The sequence below is a fragment of the Papio anubis genome, chromosome 6 (assembly GCF_008728515.1).
Source record: "Papio anubis isolate 15944 chromosome 6, Panubis1.0, whole genome shotgun sequence".
Lineage (NCBI taxonomy): Eukaryota > Metazoa > Chordata > Mammalia > Primates > Cercopithecidae > Papio > Papio anubis.
Window position 1 is genome coordinate 161051148 of NC_044981.1, and position 23855 is coordinate 161075002.

Consider the following 23855-nt stretch of genomic DNA (forward strand, 5'->3'; position numbering starts at 1 on the left):
CACTTAAACTAAAATATATTTTATTGTGTCTACTTGTAAAGAGATAATTTTGCAACATGTAGAAAATACAAAATGAATATATCCTCTGATTCAGGATACCATCCCAGGTATTTATTCTCAAGAGACATCTGGCCTAATGAACAAATATAGATATTGATGTTTTAATCATTTGGAATAGATCCAGTTGAATACACAATGCTGCAGGAACAGACAGCGAATACCTTAGCATCTTCAAAATGACAAAGTTTATTCGTAGTTGCTGCTTCATGAGCACTGCAGGTAGGCTGGGGACTCTGCTTCAAACCACCTTGCTCCAAGACCCTAATCTCAAATGTGGTGGTCATCATGGAAGAAAAAAGATCACCCTAGAGGGATGTAAGCTGGCAATTAGTGTTGTAGCCCTGAGGTGACCAATGATACTTCTATTAACAACTCACCCGTCTACCTGACCAGTAGGTCCAGGCAGTGGAATTCTACCCTGTGCTTAGAATGAGAGAGAATCCGAATATTTCTGCTAAACAATTCTATGGACTACCATCCTTGCATCCCTGAGTTTTCTCTTTATGTTAAAAAATTGCAAACTATCAAAACAGTTATGAATGAGGGTCAGTAAAATAAGTTATTGTATATCTAAGGCATTGAAGTCCCATGCCACCATTTATGAGGTGATTTAAGTCAAAACTTAATGACATAAAAGATTTCTGGTAAATACCGTTGGGAGAATAAAGCACTGTTAATTTGCATTTAATATTTTGTCCGTTTACTTAAATTCATAGGTGGATATATACAAGAGTATGGAAATAGCTATGAAAGAAACTCAGATACGGTGGGTATGGCCAAGGAGAATGTACTTAGGTAAGAATATCGATTGCTGTATTCAACTTTTCTCAATTATTTTTCTTATTTTCTCTCAATATGTTACTTTGGATACAAATTTTCCAGACTGGCTTGGATCTTATGGTTGTTATTTTAGACTTCCCATTATAACTGTGGAGGGCTTGTGTTGATTATTATTTTATTTCTATATGTTCTTTGCCCAAATATGGGAAAAGTATTGATTTTGTAATCAATTAAAATAGTTTATTATTATTTTAGTAGATTGTCTTTGATTTATGTGCGAAACAGTAAAACAATCTTACTATTCAAAATTAACGATATTTTAATGAACTTCTTTATAGTAGTCATTCTTCTTCTGCTTGCCATCTTGTTTAAATAAATCAAGCTTATAGAATATTTTAAATAATGGCTAAGATGGGAATTTTTTTTTTTTTTTTTTGAGATAGAGTTTCGCTCTTGTTGCCCAGGCTGGAGTGTGCAATGCTGTGATCTCGGCTCACCGCAACCTCCACCTCCCAGGTTCAAGTGATTCTCCTGCCTCAGCCTCCTGAGTAGCTGGGATTACAGGCATGCACCACGCCTGACTACTTTTTTGTACTTTTAGTAGAGATGGGGTTTCTCCGTGTTGATCAGGCTGGTCTCGAACTCCCAACCTCAGGTGATCTGCCCGCCTCAGCCTCCCAAAGTGCTGGGATTACAGGGGTGAGCCACCATGCCTGGCCAAATGGGAATATTTTAAATGATGGTTAAGATGGCTAGTGAGAGACTAGCCCTCTCACCATAAGTAACAATGTAGTTGTATACAGTATATGATGCACCTGTTTCCATCATTGAATAGAAACAGTGCAAAAGAGAAATCCCTGGAAAAAAAGGAAAATTCTCATGGGGAGCTTCAAAATTACCCCAGTCTTGCCTGAGGACACTTTCCCAAACATAGTGCCGTGAGAGGGAGTCAGGGCAAAACTCAATCTCTCACAGGATTAAGGAAGAAGATGAGGTTTTGGATAGAGTGGGGACCCACCAATTCTTTTTTGAGGTCTGGGTTGCACATGTGCAAGGCAAAATGCCAGAGGCCTACAAGAGCACGGCTGCTACAGTCTAAGCACACAGTAAAGATTCTACAGTTTAAACAGGGCCTCTCCAGAATGGATAGATGTCAGTAACCCTTTGTCAACACCAGGGGGATCCAGCTAAGATTCCACAGAGGCCATGATTCCCGAGTAAGAACCACATTCTACAGCAACGTCTGCTCTCAACTCACCCTGACAAAGCTTAAAGACTCAGAGGGAGGAGAAATGGAGGAGGTGGAGAAATTAATCTAAAGAGGTTTGGGAATATCTTGGGGTTTCCACAGATGATTCTTCTTAACAAAGTATAAAAGGAAGTCTTCACAAGCTCAAGATGTTCTGTTAAGAATTTTACTTCCTACTAAAACAAAAATTCTACACTCTTCAGAGGAAGATAACAAGACAACAAATTCCAAGGTCTTTAAAATGTCATTCACAATGTATAGCAAATGAAAAAAATTAGAAATTTTAAATGTAGAATAAGAGAATAAAATAAAATCAGAGAAAAAAATAAAAAGCATGCATGGGTTGACCTAGATGTTAGATGTATTAGGCAAAGACTATAAAACAACTATTGTATGTATATTCAGAAAATTAAAGTTACATGTGGTCTTAAGAAGTGAATGGGGAATCTCTTCAGAGAAATGAAAATTTTATAAAGAATCAAATGGCAACCCTAGAACCAAAAAGTTTAATAACTGTAATAAAATCACTGCATAGGCTTAACACCAGACTGGATATGACTGAAAAAAATAATCATTGATTTTGGACAAATCCATAAAATTGTTTTAATTAAAAGAGAGAGAAAAAATAATAATGAAAAGTGAATAAAGCATCAGAGATTTGTGGGACAATATGAAACATTCCAATATATGTGCAGTTGAAGTTCCGGAAGAAGATGGTAAGAATGGAACATAATTTATTAAAGATATAAAAAACAGTTTCAAAAATTGATTTGAAAAAAATCTACCTAGATTTCCAAAAACTTAACCCAAAGCAAGAAAGAGACAAAACCACCTGGTATTTTATACTCAAACTGCTGGAAACCAAAGACAGAAAATTTGAAACTAGAAACATATAAAGGAGACACTCCATCTAGGGAAATGGTGCTATCAGTGAGAGCTTTAGAGTACAAGGAACAATAGCAACAACCCTCCCAGAATTCTGTGTCCAGTGATGATATCCTTCAAAAATGAGGGTGGAAAAAATACATTTTTAGATAAATGAAAGCTAAGCAGTTTCCTTGATAGCAGATGTGCACTATAAGAAATGCTCAAGGCTGTCCTTCTGGCTGAAGTGGAATGATACCAGCTGGAAATTGATCTATAGGAGGGATGAAGAATGGGATCTAAATTGCTGAGTGACTTGCTGTAGGGCTCTGCCACTTCTGAATGGCAGAGGCATACACAAAGCCCAGGACTCTCAGCTGCTAATTTGCTCATTTCGTAGAGGGTCATGTGAGTAGAAAATCTGGATTGTTTGCAAGCCCATCTAAGTGACTTGATCCAGAGTAATTTTTGTTCCTTTCAAATGGGCTCCAGAGCTCATATGCATGAATGAGGAAATGCCTCTGCAGGCTGTGAGCTCTGGGGACCTGGGATCCCAAATCTGGTCTCCTGTGCGCACATTTACATCATCACTCTATTCACTCAGAATAAGAGTAAAACGATGTCTCTTTCCTGACCCCATATGTCTTTTACTATAGTTTTTCTTAAATTCTTTGGAAAAGCTACTACAAAACAACCAAGAGTGTGAAAAAAAAATGAAGTAAAAGTAGTAGGGCACCTATCAATCTAGAACCTATGCCCGTCAAGGTTGAAGACTTCTGTAATTAAAACACACTAAGTGAATTATAATTGTATTCAAAGAGATAAAGAAATGTAGCCAAACCAAAAATAGTAGTGGCCGTAGGCAAATTTGTGTTGTATCTTGTTTTAGTGATAAGGCCACCATCATGTATGAGGAGGGCTGTTGATTTCAAAGAAATATTCATTATCAAGTTTTGAAAATGTGCTCCTATCTCCTGCACTTTACTGAGACTTCCACCAACATGACGTACTTAGCTTACTTAGCTAACATTCTGCCCCTAAACTCTGCCAGCACAAACTCATAAAAATGCAGAAGATAGTATACAAATATTATATGTAATATATATATTAAAAATACCATATTGGATAGCATATATATACAACTGTTCATGAGCATATATATGATATATGACAGAGCTGACACTATGTATCATGCATCAATGGAAAAAGAAGCAGAAAATAATGCTGAAATCATGGGTTATTTGTATTGGGAAAAAAAGTTACATTGAATTCCTACAATACCATGGACAAATACTTCTAATTAAATTAAAATTTAAATATGGAAAGTAAACATTCTGTGAAAACTAATAATGAATATCTTATTTATTTATGGGCAGGGAGGGATTTGTTGTGTAATGCACAACAAAGAAACCATAAGAGTAATAGCATGATTGCCTTAAAATTAAGAACTTCCCTTTATTAAAAAATACTTTTAAAAGGTGGATAAAGTCCCAAAACAGGGAAGATATATTTGCCACCAATAAATCAACAAGGATTTGGACCTTGTACATATAAAAAAAACTCCTACATATTAGTAAGTTAATAAGCAAATAAAAACAAAGTAACCAATTTGAGAAATAGGCAAAAAAAAAAAAATTAACAGGCATGTCACATCAGAGAGTGTATCATTAGTGAATATATATGTGAAAATATGGCAAAGTCTATTTGTAATAAAACAATTCAAATTGAATTATAAAGGCGCAACATGTTCTACCCACGTGATAACATAAAATTTAAAAAAACTGGAGATTATAAATATTGTTGAGATTGTAAACCAAGAGGCATATTAATACACTGCTCCGAAAGATAGAAATTGATTTAAATGCTTTGGAAAACAATTTGGCATTATCTAGTGAAGTTGAAAATTCACAAAATCTATTATATTTTCAGCAAGAAATACACTTTGTCGTAAGTTGGTTATTAAAACACATACACAGACACCACAAAACCTAATGGTTTAAAAGTTTGAAAGTAACTAAATGATAGAAAACCCAGACAAATAAAAGCAGAAAGAACACTGGTAGAGTAATATTTAAATTACTAAAGTATTCAGGCCCAAACCAGTATTAAGTATAATGATCACTTAATGAAAGGAACAATTTACTGGGAAGACATAAAAATCGCAGGCCTGTTGAGCCTAGCAAGAAAGACTAATTCTAAAACCAAAATTATAAGTGAAATTGGCAAATCTAGATCATAATTTTAGAGAATTTATCACATACATATCAAAATGATAAATCAAGCTGGTAAAAAATATATATATAACAGTAATTTTAAAAGAATCAAATAAGACAATAAACAAGGCTGGTAATTGATATACTTACTCTTTTACCCCACAATTAGAAAGTACTTGTTTTCTAAAACAGATGGAAAATTTTACAATCTGTAGGCCTCAAAGAAAGAACAGACATGGCCAGGTGTGGTGGCTCACACCTGTAATCCCAGCACTTTGGGAGGCTGAGGTCGGTGGATCACAAGGTCAGGAAATCAAGACCATCCTGGCTAACAAGGTGAAACTCCATCTCCACTAAAAAATACAAAAAGAAAATTAGCCGGGCATGGTAGTCTCAGCTACTTGGGAGGCTGAAGCAGGAGAATGGCATGAACCCAGGAGGCAAAGCTTGCAGTGAGCTGAGATGGCGCCACTGCACTCCAGCCTAGGTGACAGAGCAAGAATCTTTAGCAAGCAAGCAAGCAAGCAAGAAAGAGAGAGAGAGAAAGAAAGAAGGAAGGAAGGAAGGAAGGAAGGAAGGAAGGAAGGAAGGAAGGAAGGAAGGAAGGAAGGAAGGAAGGAAGGAAGGAAGGAAGGAAACTACAAAGAAATTAATGATACAGAATCAGTTCTCTAATCACAAAATAAATGAGTTAGAATTCAATAACATAATGATATCCAGTATTCCTAGAGTTAGAAAATAAGAGTTTTAACCAGAGTGTATGTTGATTTTTAAAATTTCCATCTATGAAATAATCATTGACCTTTTGAATTGATAATTTTTGTAAGTAGAGTTTCGAACATTGCAGCCTCATGATATTCATAGGATAAAGCCTGCCTGGTAATAACATACTTTTCTTTAATTGTAGTGCAGTATTCAATTTGATTCTAACTCATTTAGGATTTTATTGCTGTCATCTCAACATGCATGCTTAGTTTGTAAAAATAAATAATTCTATAGGAAAATAAATTATTTGGTGGATTTTAGCATCAGGGTTAAGCTAATGCCGTATAATAAATTTAAATTCTGTCCTTTTGAACAGTTTGTGTGCATTTGAATTCCTTGAATCAAGATCAACTCCTTAAGGAGCTAGCAGTTCTAGCTCTCCCAGCCAACTCTACTAAATTTTTATTTACTCCCCACTCTTGTAGTTTACTATTACACAATTTTCCTTTCTCTTCTGTCCTCCAAGTCTTCCCATTCTTCTCTTGCCTTACAACCTTTTTTTCTAGTTTACTGAGAAAGTGTGACTGACAGAAGAGATTTTCCATGAACTCTCATCACTCGGTCTCCAACCCATCAGCATGCCTGTCTCTTCTTCTTGTTTCTAGGGATGACCTGAGGCCACAGCAAACCCTCCACTGTGCACTGGCTCCTTTCCTTTCTTATTGACCCAACGTCCTCACCCTGGCCATTGCTACTTGCTCCCTTGCACCATCAACTTGGCTGCGGCAGTGCCCAGCTTATAAAATTAATAAACAACTGCTAGCTTAACTTCAGTGCTTTAACTCCACTACCTCATTTGGGCTTCCCTCTAGAGAAATGTTCCTGCTGTAAGGACTGTCGTCCCTTTCCTTTTTCTCATTCTATCCTGGGCTGCTTGAATGAAGTTTTTCTCCAATCTGACATTCCATGGAACCAGCTCTTGCTGAAATGAGCAGTGATTGCCACGTGATCAAAGTAAACCAGGCCTTGGCTTGAGGACCGCTCAACTCATCTTTTCACCCTCTTACTCTTTATGGTCTCATCTCATTCCATGGTTTCAACTACTATCTATAGACTGACAGCCCCAGATTTATATCTTCATTCTCAATATCTTCCCTGAGCTCCAGACCTGCATATCCAGTTAGTGATCTATCGCCCAGATGTGTAACAGACAACACTAATTTACCATGCCCAAAATTAAATTCCACAATTTCTTTCCCTTTCGCACCTGTTCCTCGGAAAGAACCCTCCCTCCCACATTAGTAAATGGTGCCTAGGTCCCAAACGTGAAGTCTTCCTTGACGCCTCTTTCTCTTCACATCCTATGCTCAATCCATCAGCAAATCTTTTTAGTTGTACCTTTAAATTAGATCATGCTTACCATCCTGGGCCAATCCACAGTCACCTTTCTCCTGACATACCACAGGACACCACAGTGGTGTCATGACTTCCTTCTCTTCATATACTGTTTACTTTTTCACACAGCAAAACCTCCATGATCCAGAGTGGACTTATCAGATTGTGTTTCTCTTATGCTTGGAACCCTCCAATGACGTCCAATCTCTCTAGAATTAAAAGTTAGAGATTTTGTAACAGTACCCAGGGCTCCTGTGATCTGCCCCCAGTGTGTCTCTGATCCAACCCCTGCTATGTTCTCCTTGCCTCTTCTCCATCCACTCCCCTGTGACCCTTCACTATTCAAGTGCACTCTCAACTTGGAGGCAGGATAGGTAGTCAAGGAGGAGACCATATCCTCTAGATGCAGCAGCCGTGGTGGCCATACGATCATCACAATAAACATTTGCATTGTAGGTAAAGCTCATTCCAGCAACACTGTCTTCAGCAGGGAATTTCCCCTGTAGAGAGTATGCGCACTTTGATTTTACCTGTCCTCAAACGGCCCTTTGCTCATCATAATAGTCAAAAAACACACCCATTGGTGGAGATTTAAGATTCTAATGAGACATGCGATGTATGAACAAGCATGGACAGCTACTGGGCATGTGCCCTCAGAGCACCACCCAGAACATGCTTACTAGTAATGTCTCTTCCCACCCCCTTTTGAATACTCATGTAGGACTCCCACAAAGGGAGTCTTCCTAGTGCCATTCTCTGCTGTCTCATTCTTACGAGTAGCCCGCCCTGAATCCAATCTTTCTTAGGATGTCCTATCTATTCTGTACTGTACTTTCAAAATATTATTTTTCCTTTGCATTAAATTGCATCTCCTTTGCTAGGTGTCTCTCTTTTTAAAATTTCTTCTAAAAAAGAATAAACAGAAAACGGGATACATGTGCAGAACATGCTGGTTTGTTACATAGGTATACATGTGCCATGATGGTTTGCTGCACCTACTGACCCATCCTCTAAGTTCCCTTCCCTCACCTCCCACCCCCCAATAGGCTCTGGTGTGTGCTCTTCCCCTTTCTGGGTCCATGTGTTCTCAGTGTTCAACTTCCACTTATGAGTGAGAACATGCAGTCTTTGGTTTTCTGTTCCTGTGTTAGTTTGCTGGGGATGATGGCTTCCAATTTCCTCCATGTCCTAGCAAAGGACATGATCTCATTCCTTTTTATGGCTGCATGGTATTCCATGGTACAAATGCACCGTATTTTTTTTTTAATCCAGTCTATCATTGATGGGCATTTGGGTTGGTTCCAAGTCTTTGCTATTGTAAATAGTGCTGCAATAAACATACATGTGTGGGTGTCTTTATAGTATAATGATTTATATTCCTTTGGGCATATACCCAGTATTGGGGATGCTGGATCAAATGGCGTTTCTGGTTCTAGATCTCTGAGCAATCATCATACTGTCTTTTACACTGGATGAACTAATTTACATTCCCACCAAGAGTGTAAAAGCATTCCTATTTCTCCACAGCCTCATCAGCATTTATTACTTCCTCACTTTTTAATAATCACCATTCTAACTGGCATGAGATGCTATCTCATTGTGGTTTTGATTTGCATTTCCCTGATGATCAGTGATGTTGAGCTTTTTTTCCGAATCCAGCAGCACATCAAAAAATTTATCCACCTCGATCAAGTTGGCTTTATCCCTGGAATGCAAGGCTGGTTCAACATATGCAAATCAATAAACATAATCCATCACATAAACAGAACCAAAGACCAAAACCACATGGTCACATGATTACCTCAATAGGTGCAGAAAAGGCCTTCAATAAAATTCAACATCTCCTCATGTTAAAAACTCTCAATAAAATAGATATTGATGGAACATATTTCAAAATAAAAAGAGCTATTTATGACAGACCCACAGCCAATATCATACTGAATGGGCAAAACCTGGAAACATTCCCTTTGGAAACCAGCACAAGACAAAGATGCCCTCTCTCACCACTCCTATTTAACATAGCATTGGAAGTTCTGGCCAGGGCAATTAGGCAAGAGAAAGAAATAAAGGATATTCAAATAGGAAGAGAGGAAGTCAAATTATTTCTGTTTGCAGACGACAGGATTTTATATTTAGAAAACCCCATCATCTCATCCCCAAAACTCCTTGAACTGACAAGCAACTTCGGCAAAATATCAGGATACAAAATCAATATGCAAATATCACAAGCATTCCTTTACATCAACAATAGGCAAGCAGAGAGCCAAATCATGAATGAACTCCCATTCACAATGACTACAAAGAGAATAAAATACCTACGAATACAACTAACAAGGGATGTGAAGGGCCTCATCAAGGAGAACTACAAACCACTGCTCAAGGAAATAAGAGAGAACACAAACAAATGGAAAAACATTCCATCCTCATGGATAGGAAGAATCAATATCATGAAAATGGCCACACTGTCCAAAGTAATTCAGAGATTCAGTGCTATTTCCATCAAACTGCCATTGACATTCTTCACAGAATTAGAAAAAGCTATTTTAAATTTCATATAGAATCAAAGAAGACCCCATATAGCCAAGACAATCCTAAGCAAAAATAACAAAGCTGGAGGCATCATGCTACCTGACTTCAAACTATACTGCAAGGCTACAGTAACCAAAATAGCACGGTACTTGTACCATTAACAGACTTATAGACCAATGGAGCAGAACAGAGACCTCAGAAATGTCACCACACGTCTACAGCCAGCTGATCTTTGATAAACCTGACAAAAACAAGCAATTGGGAAAGGATCTCCTATTCAGCAAATGGTGCTGGGAAAACTGGCTGGCCATGTGCAGAAAACTGAAACTGGACCACTTCCTTACACCTTGTACAAAAATTAACTCAAGATGAATTAAAGACTTAAATGTAAAACCCCAAACCATAAAAAGCCTAGAGTAAAACCTCGGCAATACCATTCAGGACATAGGCATGGGCAAAGACTTCATGATAAAAATGCTAAAAGCAATTGGAACAAAAGCCAAAATTGACAAATGGGATCTAAGTTGTGTGTCTCTTGTTTAAATTCTTCTAAATCAAGAAGACAAGAACTAAGATCTCACAACAGCTATTGACACCTTTTCCTTTCACTTGATGTTCTCCTTTTCTGACCACCTTCCCTCCAGAAATCTCCACTCTGTGGAAGCGTGCCTGGCAAACCATCTGTGATCCATCAATATTTTCCAAAGGAATGAACTTTCCATCCTCTCTTTCAACTAGGTCACAAATGAAAGAGCATGAATAGCTCTTCATTCCACAATTATTTTAGTAGATTTGTAGCTGTGAGAATGGCTCACACCATCTTCACATCCTCTTACCCAGCTTGAAACAAGAGAGAGGCAACTGCCTTATATATGAGCTTAATCAAGGTTTATGGTTATTTTCCACTTACCTGGATATTTAGGTAAAGGTGCAACCATTGTTTTTGTCTCATTAATGAATTCACTTTTTAGGGGATGCAATTTGCAAATTTGAGGAGAAGGAAAGGTTGATAATTTAAAAGGGGAATAAAAGTATTCTGCCTTAATAGTGACCAAGGATTTAGTGGTGGGTACAAAAGAGAGGAGAGAGAGGAAGGAAAAGGAAAGAGACCAAAGCCAAGAATGGTGATGGAGGCCAGAAAGTGTTCAGGAAAAAAAAAAAAAGAAAAAAAAAATATATATATATGGCGAAGAACAGTTTTAAGACCAAAGATGTCTTACATGCAATTTCAATTTAGTTTTACTATGATGTGAGACTTCTGATCCTCTGCCCCTGTAAATATTCAGATAAATCTGCTACTCTCAGTACTTGCACAAGAGTTTTTGTTTGCTTGTGTGTATCATCATGGGTGTGAAGAAAAGTGACAATGTCAAGCTGGTTTCACATGATCAATGCCCACAAGATTTGAGAAAAATCCATAATTGCACTCTGAAAAATGGAGTACAGAGCCAGGGGTGACCAGGGAAGGACAAGCAGCTGGGAATGCACCTCCGCTGTGGAGATAGTATTGACTTCCCACAGGCACAGAAGCTGGGCATCTATGAATTCCATCTTTATTGCTAGAGGCAGAGCTGACATTTAGGCTACCGTGTAAATAGGTGAAGTGGCGCTCATGCCTGTAATCCCAGCACTTTGGGAGGTCGAGGCAGGTGGATTGCTTGAGACCAGGAGTTTGGGACCAGTCTGGTCAACATGGTGAAACCATGTCTCTACTAAAAATACAAAAATTAGCTGGGCATGGTGGTGGATGCCTGTAATCCCAGCTACTTGGGAGGCGGAGGTATGACAATTGCTTGAACCTGGAAAGTGGAGGTTGCAGTAAGCTGAGATTGTGCCACTGCACTCCAACCTGGGTGACAGAGTGAGACCCTGTCTCAATAAATAAATAAATAAATAGGCGTAGTGGACAGACTTTAATAAAAATGAAGAGTGAAATAGAAGATAGAGATCTAGTCTTTCCCTGAAACTTTATGAAAGTACAAAATTCATTATATCTTAATTATACAATCTACAAAATATCCACACATACCTCCACAGTAAGAGCGCTGTGAGTGTACAATACATAGGTAGATATTAGCCATAAAAATACCCGTTCAGCAGTGGACAAGGGCAATTCACTTTGATATCTTCCAATACTTACAACAATCATATTTGGAACTTTCGGGTAACACCTGTCAGTAATTTTTCTCTAAATAGTGAAGATAAAGATTTACTTGAATTGTAAATGAAATCCATAGAAACTTTTCTCTAATCGTTTGAATGTCAATGATGTTAATGTTATTACTATTTTAGACAACAGAAAATTCTAATCTCTGAAGATCAAAAAGGAAAAGCACATTTTAATTATTCATAAGCTGCATTTATTTATATTGTTAGGCTGTGCATATTTTTTCCCACAAATCTGTTATTTTAAATGGTTTTTTGTTATATCAATATTTTCAGTTAAAAATTAAGAAACATATTTTTTCAAAAAATGTGAGATGGTCTTATCCAAAAATATTACCCACATCTGCCTCTCTAAATTACTCCATGTATTTTAATCTTTTATCTGGCATAACAAAGAAAGACAAGCTAATAAGGGATGCATTTTTACTGCTGTGGGGGTAAGTGTATGTCTCCTTTTGGCTTGCACAGCAGTGACATGCAAAGGAGGTGACCTCAGGGACCCACGGTCCTTTCCTGCTGCTCTACCCTTTCCTAAGTCTGTGATGAGGCAGAGACTGCTAGTTGTCCACAAAAAACAAATTTTTCTTCTTTCTTTTTGTATAATAACATATGTTGATGATTATGAGTGTTTGGATCTCCATGAAGTGAAGGTTTAGGAGTATAAAATTGTAATGGTTTCTATTAAGAATGGAGTGGCCTGGGTAAACAGAGGTCTTTAAAATGTTTGGTAACAATAATAGTAATAATAAGTAATAAAAACTAATATCCAAGAACGTATCAGGCAAACTTAAGTAACTTATCTCTTTTTAGTTCTCAAACAACTTTTAATATATACAGAGAAGGTATTATTATCCCACTTCAAGACAAATGGTTGGTTAAAATAAATTCATGATTCAAGCTAGGCGACAGGTAAAGTTTAAGACCATAATATTTGAAGGATTAGAGTTATAAATGTAAATTGACTAGTGATGATATTGACGATGAAAATGATACTACTACTAATATTGATGATGACTGTCAGGATGTGATAGTAATATCTGGCATTGTTGTAAAAGGTACAAACATAATTTCTCATTTCAGGGATGAGGAAACTAAGATTCCAGAGTTTAAATAGCTTGTCAAGCACATGCAGTCAAAGATGAGAGTGAAGTTTTCAGTAACTTTAAATATGAGAGAAGGCATAGAGTAGATGGAGAGACAAAGTGTGGATGAAGATGAGCCAGTGCGTTGGTGGAAATTGGGTGATTGAAGCGAGAAAAAATTTCGTAAGAATAAAGGTTGCTGAAGGACAGCTGTAAAATAAATGTATGTATAAACCATGCTGACTCCTTCTTATCCAAGGAAGTTGAGGGTAGTCATGAAAGCAGAGAGTAGGAGAAAAAGCAGAGACTTGTGAAATTTATGCCAGGGGAAGTAATCAGCAATATTGTCATTGATTGTCCAGTAGAATTGTTTAAATGCTTGCTCTATAACTAAATCCTCACCATTCTTTGGAAGCATTTAACCCTTCTAATGCAAACAAGGGCAAAATGAATCAGTCAAATCAATTCCACAGTACTAGAGAATATGTTAAAACAGGTTGATAAAAATGAATAGTTAGGAAGCAGTTTCTTCATATTTTTTCTCTCTTCTGTGCCAAAGCAAGAAACAACGCCAATAGCATGCCAGCCAGAGAGGCTGAAATCCTTCCAAACCAATCTGGAAAATGCAAATGCTTTAGATAATAGGTGCACTCTAATTCAGATGCCTCAGGTTATATTAAAGAAACAACAGCAAATGGCAGTTGATCCTCTATCATTAAGGGTCTAATTAATTATCCAGTCTGTACATCATTGAGGGCCCATGATTTTTCTGGGAGCATGGAGCTTGAGCATCACTCAGGTAGCACTTCCCCTAGAGGGAGAAGGAAACAATTATAATTAGTATATTTTGCATTTTGGGAAAAGTGCCTGTAAGTACTCTGGTGGTAAAAATGATATGTTAGGCTGAAATAGCCATGCTCCCTGACAAGGGTGACAGACCATGCAGGGTTAGTGCTGGAATCCTCAGCAGGGGCTGGGAAGAATTGGCCAGGCTGTGGCTTCCTCTCCCAGGCTCCTCTACTTGCTCCAGGCCCCCAAGTGTGTGCACCCTTTAGCTATTCTAGTCATACCAGGGAAGAGCTCCTGACCAAGGAGCTGCAGAAATAGAAACGAGTCAGAGCCCTAACCCTATGAGATGGAAGACGGTTAGGCACTAGGGATGCTTTAAAAACGTCTCTTCTACCAGAATTGGAATGAAATCTGCCATTTTCATTTTGTGCCTGTCCTCAAATGCTCACTGCAGAAGTGGCTTTCTGGAACTGAATGGAGCAGCTGCTGTTTAGTAGGAAGGAGGATGGAGGACTCCTTACTTGGCAGAAGCTGCCTGGCTCCCAGGTCCAAGTTATCACTCCCCTCCCTGCCAAGGAGCCGTCTTTCTCCCTGCATCCAACAGGAAAACTGATTTGCAAAGTGAGGAGGGACACAGAGGTCGGCTCCGGGTTGCCAGGCTCCTCTACACAGGCCACTGCTTTGTTTCCCACCGCAGAGTTAGGATGCTCACTCATTTCATGAAGACTCCTACAGTTCCATCCCCTTAGTTCTTCACAGGCAGCACGCTCTGTGTTTAAAGTATGGAAATGCAGCTTGCTCCTCCTCAAAGCTCTTGACGTTGTCAGGTCATAAAGCTGGAGATGCAGCTTCTATTTTGGGCATCAGTACACAGAGTGCATCGTATTTTTCCTCTTTATCTCATTGCTGTTAAGAGAAACATAAAGCGTCACGAAAGGGTTCCTCCCATTAGTATTTCTGTGCCTTTCCAAACAATAACGATTCTGCTTTAAGCAATTCGAATGTTTGACATCTTAATAGTGTTTGTATCATCTTTTGCAAAAAGAAATTTCATGGATAATCCCATTTGATTCTCAAAAATAACTCTTTGGCTTAGGAATTCAGGGTACTATTTTCAGTTTACTAACCAATCAATCAATCAATACAAGCAGAAGCTGCAGTTTACTCTCTCTGTAATTGAGAACATTTTCTTCCTCATTACTCCAGCCTCTTCTTCCCCAGGGGATCGTTACTTCTTCTTAGAGGCTTTTATTCCCATCCCAAATCCTATCAACCAGTCTTGAAAATGCTGCGGTGGTTATAATGTGTCCATTTCCTCTGTGGCTGGGATTCGGATGCCACGTTTTGTGGGTGCTAACTGAAACACGCTCTTCCTTTTCATCCCAGGTCTACTTCCTTGTCATATATCACTTAGATTCTCAAACTGGTTTCCCTAGGTGCCAGTCTTTTCACATTATAACTTCCTGAATAACTTTTTTTTTTTCCTGAAGTATAGCTCTGATGATGTCACCCCTCAGCTTATGGGTTTTCAATAAATTCTGCACTTGCCCCTGAATATATTATAAATTCTAGTATGTTATTCAGGGTCTTCAGTGATGTAATCCAAAGCTACATTCCTAAACTTCAGTATCAACAACTAACTCAATAATACTGATCCTACTACTAATATTAGGTAATCTTTTATAGCACTTACTGGATTTCAGGCCTTATAGATATTAACTCAAGAATTCTCAGAATAACGTTGTAAAGACACTGTATTAGTCTTCCTGGACTGCCATAACAAAATACTACAGACTGGGCTGTTTAAACAGCAGAAATACTTTTTTGAGCGTTTAGAAGTTGGAAGTCCAAGATCAAGGTGCTGGTAGGTTTGGTTTCTCCTGACACCTTTCCCCTTGGCTTCTGAGGGCTGCCTTCCCTCTGGTCCTCACATGGTCTTTCATACGTGGGAGCATATCCCTGGTGTCACTACCTTTTCTTATAAGGACACCACTCAGATTGGAATAAGGCCTCATCTTTAGATCTCATTTCATATCAATGATCTTTTTAAGGCCTTTTCTACAATTACAGCCACATTTGGGGGTGAGGGCTTCACCATATAAATCTAGGGGAAGATATAATTCAGTCTGTAACAGTTACTATTGTTACAGCCATTTTATACAAGAAAATTAGAGACTGAGAAAGCTAACTGAGTTTCTGAAGATTGTACAACTAGTTCTATGTCGAGTCATGAATTTTAACGCAGGTCTTCCTGATCTCACTTAATACACCATAAATCTATGAGAACTGCTGCCTGCTAAAATATCAGATATTTTGTAAGCACATGGTAGAAATTTGTGACACGATTTAGCTGCTCAGCTTTCCTCTTTTCTTGTCAGCTGCCCAAACCATGCACGCTCTGCTATGACCCCTTGAAAAGCCTTGGGCAGCTCGTCCTTACCCCTTAGGCCTGAAGCACTGTGCCCATTCTCTGGACTCTGAGCTTCTCTTTCAACATCTCTAGGAAAACATAAGATATTTACCTTTTTCAAAACTTGGGGGTTTTGAGGCAAATTTTATATGTGGTAAAATGTATCCCTTTTAGTGCACGGTTCTATGAGTTTTCAAAAACGTACAGTCATGTAACCGCTTACACAATCAGATACAGAAATTTCCATTTCCTAAAGAGTTCATTGAGCCCTTTTGGAGTTAACACCTGCCCCATCCTAAGTCCGAAGTAATCATTAATTTGTTTTCTGACACACCTGTCCCTATAGTTTTGCCTTTTCTAGATTACAATATAAATAGAATTACACAGTATGGAACATTTTGAATCTGGCTTCATAAAGTGTAACACATTTGATACCCAGCTGTGTGGTATGAATCAGTAGTGTTTTTCTTTTTATTGTTAGGTGGTGTTCCATCGTTTGGGTGATTATCCATTTATCAGTACAAGAACATTTGTGTTACTTCCAATTTTGGGTGACTATGAATAGAGCCACTATAAACATTCATGTAAAAGTTTTTGTGTGAATATATTTTTTTCATTTCTCTGGGGTAAATACTTAGGTTTGGGATTGTTTGGTGGCATGAGAAGTTTATGTTTAACTTTATAAGAAACTGTCAAACTCTCTTCCAAGGTACCTTGATATTCTGTATATTCACCAACAATGTATGAGAATTGCTGCATGTTAATGTCAATAGTAACTATACTGTTATATTATGGACAAAAATGTATAACTTAATCCCACATTGCATTTACTTGGTATTTCTTCTTAGTCTCCAGCAGTCTGTGATAATTCCTACATCATTCTTTCTCTTTCATGACATGACACTTTTGAAGAGTATTATTGATCAGCTATTTTTTTCTAATGAGTCCCAATTAGAATTTGTCTAATTTTTGTAGTGATTGGACTTACGTTATGCATTTTTGTCAACAATACAACAGTAAATATATAGTTACTATTGACATTACATATAGTTTCTATGTAACTATATATTGAGTACTATATATTGAGTTCTCTTTTTGTTCTCTGTTCTCATTGGTATTTAATGTAATGGTATCTCATTGAGGATTTTGCTTTTTTGAAATAAAGTATAACTTTTCAATTTCATTATTTATGCATGACAATATTTCATCAATTTTATTCTACTTAGCATTTGCTTTATTTTATTGTGATTTTTAAGCTTTTTAATTTGAATATTTTATAGAAACATCCCCAAAATGGTATAACTCTCATCCAGTTTTCTGTAATGCTAACATCTTATGTAAGCACAGTACAATGATCAAAACCAGAAAATTAACATTGGTACAATGCTGTTAACTAATCGTAAGGCCTTATTTGAATTGCACCAATTTTCCCACTAATGTCCTTTTCCTGTTCCAGAATTCTACCCAAAATACCACATTGCATTTACTTGGTATTTCTTCTTAGTCTCCAGAAGTCTGTGATAATTCTTCCATCATTCTCTTTCATGACATTGACACCCTTTGAGTATTGATCTGCTAATTTTTTTCTAATGACTCTCAACTGGAGTTTGTCAGACTTTTGTTGTGATTGGACTTAGGTTATACATTTTTTTCAATAATACAAAAGGAAGGATTTGTTCTTCACATTTTATCATATCACATGTTTCATGATCTCAACATTACTGAAGATCCTCACTTTCATTACTATTTTTCTCTTTGATTAATGGTTTAATAATTATCTTGGGCATTCACTGAGGTTTTAATTTGCCCTTTTTTACTTACCTATGGATTCTGTTTTATATTTAAGAAACTATTTTCTAGTCAAATTAAAATAATCATTTCTATGTTTTTACTTCTAGAAGTTTTATAGTTTTGGATTTTTACATTCAGATCTATGATTTTTTTGAGTTGATTTTTGCATATGATGCAAGATATGGATTGAAGGCATGTTTGCTTCTGGATGTTCCAGCACCATTTGTCAAAAGACTATAATTTCTCAATTGAATTATTATAGTAATTTTGCTGAAATTCATTCACTTAATATATGTGGGTCTGTATCTGTACTCTCTATTATATTTCATTTACATATATGTATATTTCTTCTCTAGTATCTAACTTTATTATTTTAGCTTTATTGTTCATCTTGAAATCAGAGAGTGTGAGCTATTCAGTTTTGGTGTTTTTATTCAGAATCATTTCATCGTTTTAGTTCTTATTTGTTTCTATATGCATTTTAGTAACATTTAGTCAATTTATACACAATTACTATAATTTTGATACAAATTCTGTAGGTTAATTGGGGTGAATTCTCATCTTAACAATATTAAATTTTGCAAACCATGAACATGTTATATCTTGATAGTTAAGCCATCTTTGAATTATATCAATAATGTTTTGTAATTTTTGACATATGGATCCTCCATATATTTGATTTATACAAAAGCATTTCAGGTTTTTGATGCCATAATAAGTGAAGATTTTAAATTTTATTTCCTAATTGCTCATTGCTAATATATTTAAAAGTTATTGATTCTGTATATTGAATTCGTACCCATAAATTTGCTATGGTAAATTATAAGCTCTTGTAATATTTTTGATGACCCTTTTTGATATTTTTCATAGACTTCCTTCAAATAAAGACAATTTTATCTCCTCCTATCTAATCTGCCTTTCTCTCCCTTCCACCTCCTTCTTTGCTTTATTGCACTAGTTAGGATCTCCAGTATAATATTTAGTAGGCGTGATGAGCTGAGTTGTCTTGCCTTATTCCTGATCTGAAGGAAATAATACAGTCTTCTATAATTAAGAGTATGATGTTAGCAGTAGGCCTTGATATATGCCCTTTTTCAGGTTAAGAGAGTTGCCATTAATTGCTAGTTTGCTTAGAGTTTTTAGCATGAATGGATGTTGAACTTTGTCAAATGCTTTCTCTGCAACTATTACACTGATAATATATTTCTTTGTTTTTTAGATTGTTGACATGATGAATTACATTGAATTTTGGCAAATGTGAAACAAAACTTGCATTCACATGACAAAACCTACTTTATCATCATGTATTATCTTTTTCATATACTGTTGGGCTTTAGGCTTTATTTGCTATTATTTGGTGGAAGAGTTTTGTGTCCATGTTTATGAGGGATACTGGTGTATAATTTTCTTTTCTTATAAACTCCTTGTAGGCTTTGGGGATAAGAATAATGCTGACCTCATAAAATACATTGGGAAGTATTTGCTCTATTTCCCATAACAGTTTTTGTAGAACTGACATTTTTTTTCTTAAATATTAGGTAGAATCCATCAGTGAAGTTACCTAGTCAAGAAGTTTTTGTTCTTGTACCATTCACCCTTGTTTTTTGGGATGCATTTATGCCACACAGAGGATGGTGCTCTAGGCTTTTGCTTGTCCCCCAGTATTAGGCTTCTTTGTCTTGTTACTTAGTGCTTACTAGGGGTGAGGGAATGGGAGTAGGTTTTTCTCATGATATATGATGGTTTCATATCTCACCATTCATTCTGCACTTTTTCTCTCCTGCCACCATGTGAAGAAGGACCATGTGTTTGTTTCTCCTTCTGCCATGATTATAAGTTTCCTGAGGTCTTCCAAGCCATGCAGAACTGTGTTAATTAAACCTCTTTCCTTTATAAATTATCCAGTCTCAGGCAGTTCTTTGTAGTAGTATGAGAATGGACTAATACAGTATATTGGTACTGGGAGTGGGGCACTACAATATAGATGCCCCAAAATGTGGAAGTGACTTTGGAACTGGGTAAGAGGCAGAGATTGGAATAGTTTGGAGGGCTCAGAAAAAGACAAGAAGATATAGGAAAGTTTGGAACTTCCTAGAGACTTGTTGAGTGGTTTTGACCAAAATGCTGATAGTGATATGGACAATGAAGTCCAGGTTTAGGTGGTCTCAGATGATGAGGAACTTATTGGTAAATGGAGCCAAGGTCACTCTTGCTGCACCTTATCAAAGAGACTGGTGGCATTTTTCCCCTGCCCTAGAGACCTGTGGATCTTTCAACTTGAGAGAGATGATCTGAAATTGGAACTTATGTTTAAAAGGGAAGCAGAGCATAAAGTTTGGAAATTTGCAGCCTGACAATCTGATAGAAAAGAAAAACCCATTTTCTGGGGAAAAATTCAAGCCAGCTGCAGAAATTTGTGTAACAAGGAGCTGAATGTTAATCACCAAGAAAATGGGAAAAAAATGTCTCCAGAGCATGTCAGAGGACTTCATGGCAGCACCTCCCATCACAGGTCTGGAGGCCTAGGAGGAAAAAATGATTTTGTGAGCCGGACCCAGGGCCTTGCTGTTTTGTGCTGCCTCAGGACTTGGTGCCCTGCATCCCAGCCATGGATAAAAGGGGCTAACATACAGCTCAGGCTGTTGTTTCAGATGGTGCAAGCCCCAAGCTTTGGCAGCTTCCAGGTGGTGCTGGGCCTGCGGGTGCACAGAAGTCAATAATTCACATTTGGGAACCACTGTCTAGGTTTTAGAGGATTCATAGAAATGCCTGGATATTCAGGCAGAAGTTTGCTGCAGAGGTGGAGCCCTCATGGAGAGCCTCTGCTAGAGCAGTGCAGAAGGGAAATGTGGGGTTGGAGCCCCCACACAGAGTCCCCACTGAAGCACTGCCTAGTAGAGTTGTGAGAAGAGGACCACTGTTCTCCAGACCCCAAAATGATAGATCCACCAACAGCCTGCACCAGGTGTATGGAAAAGCCACTGACACTCAATGCCATCCCATGAAAGCAGCTGGGAGAGGGGCTGCAGTCTGCAAAGCCACAGGGGCAAAGCTGTCCAAAACTGCGGGAGCCCACCTCTTTCATCAGCATGTCCCAGACGTAAGACATGGAGTCAGAGGAGATTATTTCAGAGCTTTAAGATTTAATGACTGCCTTGCTAGATTTCATACTTACATGGGGCCTGTAACCCCTTTGTTTTGGCCAATTTCTCCCACTGGAAAAGGTGCGTTTATCCAATACCCATACCCAATTGTATCTTGGAAGTAACTAACTTGCTTTTGATTTTACAAGCTCATATTGTCTTGTCTCATTGAAATTATGGACTTGGACTTTTGGGTTAATGTTGAAATTGTAGAACTGTTGGTGAGTCATAGTTGTGTTTTGAAATGTGAGAATGATGAGATTTGGGAGAGGCCATGGTGGAATGATTTGGTCTGGCTCTGTGTCCCCACCTAAATCTCATCTTGAATTGTAATCCAAATTGTAATCCCCATGTGTTGGGGGAGGTACCTTGTGGGAGGTGACTGGATCATGGGGGCAGTTCCCCCATGTTGTTCTATGACAGTGAGTTCTCATGAGGTATGGGGATTTTATAAGGAGCTTTTCCCCCATTCACTCTGCACTTCTCTCTCCTGCTACCATGTGAAGAAGGACCATGTGTTTGCCTCTCCTTCTGCCATGATTGTAAATTTCCTGAGGCCTCCCCAGCCATGTGGAACTGTGAGTCAATTAAACCTCTTTCCTTTATAAATTACTCAGTCTTGAGCAGTTCTTTATAACAGTGTGAGAAAGGGCTAATGCACAACTGCATGGCAGCTGGCATTGATTACTCTCATGGCTACTGCAGGTAAGTAAATGCTTCCCTCAAATGTCCTTGGGGAGGCCTAGCTTGCCTTGGATTTCCTTGGGAGCTCTGCAACCGTGGCTTTCTTTGAGCTCAAGAAAACATTTTCTTTTTTTCTAGCCATTTTTGTTGTTTTTAAGTGGACACTTTCTAGCTTTATTAATCCTAACTAGAAGTAGACCATTTTCTTTGAGAGTACCCTCTTCAGAAACTAGGGAACAAACAAAAAAGAAATTTGCATTAATTTATATATTAATTATATTTATATTAATATATATAGCCTTTTTTTTAACCTTTTTTAGATTATCAGCATCTGACTATATTTTCTCATCACGTTACCTAGCAACATGCACATAAAACTGCCAGAGAATAAAAGACGGTAGGAAAATTCAAATTTTCAAATTCTGGGACTAAGATAACTTCAGTTGTATAAAATGTCAATGACTTACATCCGTGTTTCACTATTAGAAAAACAAAGCAATCAGTACTACCTGTTTGCATTAAATAACGGCTCTTTAGAGTTTCTAGAAAATGAGCCATCAGCAACAAGGCACAGTGACTCCAGTTTTATAACATCCCACTTGTCTTACATTTTTAACCTTCTTTAATAGTCTTATCTATGTGAATTCATCTTTTATCTCTGATAAACTGTTTTCCATGCATGACTCAATTTTGGAAATTTGTGTTTCTCCTTAAAAGTGATGTTATTGCTATTTAAATTAGTAGGACTGACAGACATTCTTCTTTGGTCAGCATTTTCAGGGAAGTGGGGGAAGGAAAGGGAAGACAAGGAGCCTGTTACAAAAAGGTATTCGATCACTCTATTATTGGGGCCGAAAATTTCCTGGCACTTGAACACCCCATTGACACTCACACTCTGGAAATAGAGACAGGCAGTGCCGGGCAACAGAGGGACTAATTGTAATTGTTAAGTTCTTTTGAGTACATTTAACCAAGTAGCAGAAGCACATTGCCTTCTTCCATGAATTCAGGAGCCTGCTAGCAGGCAGTGTTATATTACTCCTGGGTGGGAATGAAATCATGTGGGAGCAGCAAGAACAGCTCATGGAGAAAAATTACCATTTTATATTTATTACTTTGGCTAGCGTAAGTGCCATAGGAATAGACTCTCTAATGTATTAAAGAGCAATTCCCCAACAATTTGACTCTGTTGCTTGGTAAACTATTTTTCGGGACTGTCTCCGTCAGCTTTTAAAGGCACATGCCATCCCATTTTCAAAGGTTATTTTAGTGGTTTGTCAAAATGATATAAATAACAGAATCTTTCTCTTCAGATTAGAGCAATATGGGACAAACTGGGATGAAATCTGTATTCTTGAAAAAACGCGGCCCACTTTTTCTTGCTTGGTATTTTTCATTGCTAAACTCTGGTACAATTCCATTTCATATCTTTGATATGATGCTAATCTTGTAGTTTAGCTTGGCTTAGGTGAATAATCAGATAATAGGATTTTGTTGAAACCACGACTCAGAAGATAGCATGCACTTATCTTTGACTGAGGCTAGATACCAGGTGAATTTTGTTCCATAGATGCACTGCCAGGTCAGCTCATTGGAGAAATCGCAGTTACCACTAAATATGAAATGCACTTAAAGCACTTTCATCTTAACATACCCCAGGATTTACCTAATATGAAATGAGATCTAGAATCTACATTTTGATATTTTATTTGTTCAACTGCACAAAATAGTAACGAGAAGCCATTCTGGGGTGCATCTCCCTGAATGACACATTCCTAAGTGGATTAACTCATATACCAAGGAAGTTCACATACCATCAACAGAAGAGGCTCCAAGGCTGTACAGGGTTTGTTAATTGACCAACTGAGAGCCTATGGCCCTCAAGAAGACTCACCATTGCAGTTATTACTTTTTATCAATTGAATTCCTTTTCTCCAGTAAGTTAATTATGCTAAGTACAGTATAAAGCAAAAATCAAACAAAGTAGGTTTTCTT

At 37.6% G+C, this 23855-nt stretch overlaps 1 long non-coding RNA gene across 2 annotated transcripts in view; it reads left to right on the forward strand.

The window, feature by feature from the left end:
* The window catches only part of LOC108585649, a 39031-nt gene that overhangs the window by 1319 nt on the left and 13857 nt on the right, over positions 1-23855 (forward strand). For both annotated transcript variants that reach the window (XR_001902255.3, XR_001902254.3), the window contains exons 2-3: positions 95-279; positions 777-855. This is a non-coding gene — a long non-coding RNA (uncharacterized LOC108585649). The remainder of the gene's footprint in view (positions 1-94; positions 280-776; positions 856-23855) is intronic.